A 1321-nucleotide genomic window follows, 5' to 3' on the forward strand; every position below is an offset into this window, starting at 1 on the left:
TTAGCTGCAAAACTCCAGCGCATCAGTTCAAACCGCCAACTTCCCTTCAGGGCGGAGACGGGCCTCTGTTCCAACCACAAGCTCCACAGCTGGAAGCCCGGTGGCTTTCCGAGGCTGTCCGTCTTTGTGGGAGGGGACACACCGTGGGGTCTAGAGGGCCAATAGGTGGTGAGGTTGTTTGAAGGTACAAGCCAGCGGTCCCCCTCCCCTGTTTACAAACAAAGCCGGTCTCCTCTGGGCAGCCTTGGGCAAAAGGACATCATCTCGGTCTGCAGTTGTGAGAGTCCGCCCAGGGGCACCGCAGGGTGAATCCGAACGATGCCCGGGAACCCTCATCTAAGAGATCTTAGTGACCTGCAATGCGTCTGCGTTCTCTCCGACTGCTCTTGCTGATTCCGATTCTGCCGTGAGGAGGAGGGTCTCTCTCTCTCTCTAACGTCCTTCCTCCCGTTCTGCCAGCTCCTTCCTCCCCGCTGGTTCCCTGCAATGAACTTCCTCGTGGCCGTAAAAAGGCAGCCAGTGTCTGCCGACAGGGACGACCCCATGCACTCCTTCTTCATGAAAACCACTGTAGCTTGCTCGTGAGTCTGCATTCCTGGGCCTCGGTACCTTACAGGCCTCCCTCGACGACCCAATTCCCTTTTCCTCATTGCCTTTGATTTCTGTCGCTCCTAAACCTCGTCTTTCGCCCCGGGACCGGCTGGTGGCTTTGAACCGCTGAGCAATGTGAGTTCAAGCTTCTGACGCGGCACACGATGGCCCCATGCTTAACCCTGCACCCCACCAGGGCTCCTGAGGTGACAGGGGAGACAACCCCTAACAAATCAATGGTGCAGCTTTATTATGCACACATTACAGTCAAGCCATTGAGAATAAGAGGGGTAGGCGAGAGAGTGGAATGAAGGAGTCCGACGTTTCCTGGCAGCATGTTCACCTCAGCCCTGCTTGGTGGATAGAGAAGGTGGGAGCGCAAGGGCGAGGGAGCTGAGAAGGAGGACAGAGGAGGGGGCGTTATCGCTCACTAAGGCTTAAATATCTTTCGTGGATGTGCAAGCCTGCTAATCACAGGTAAAGACCTGCGTCTCAGGAGGGCTTGCACTGTAGGTAGTACCGTGACAAGAGGGGGAGATCTAAGGCCATCCTCAAATGAAATAGGAAGGGGAGGGATTGGGGGCACACAGGTGACAAGGTGGGCGGACCCTAGACTCAGGAAGGCAGGTGACTGGATGTCAGAGCAGGTTTCACCTGTTCTCTGGCTCCATGGGAACAATCCCTGTCCTTATCAGGAGGGCGTGAGCCCCACCTGCAGGGAGAGTAAGTC

Source organism: Echinops telfairi, unplaced genomic scaffold, assembly GCF_000313985.2.
Source record: "Echinops telfairi isolate 266 unplaced genomic scaffold, ASM31398v2 ScPeMD7_7471;HRSCAF=8509, whole genome shotgun sequence".
In the NCBI taxonomy this organism is placed as follows: domain Eukaryota; kingdom Metazoa; phylum Chordata; class Mammalia; order Afrosoricida; family Tenrecidae; genus Echinops; species Echinops telfairi.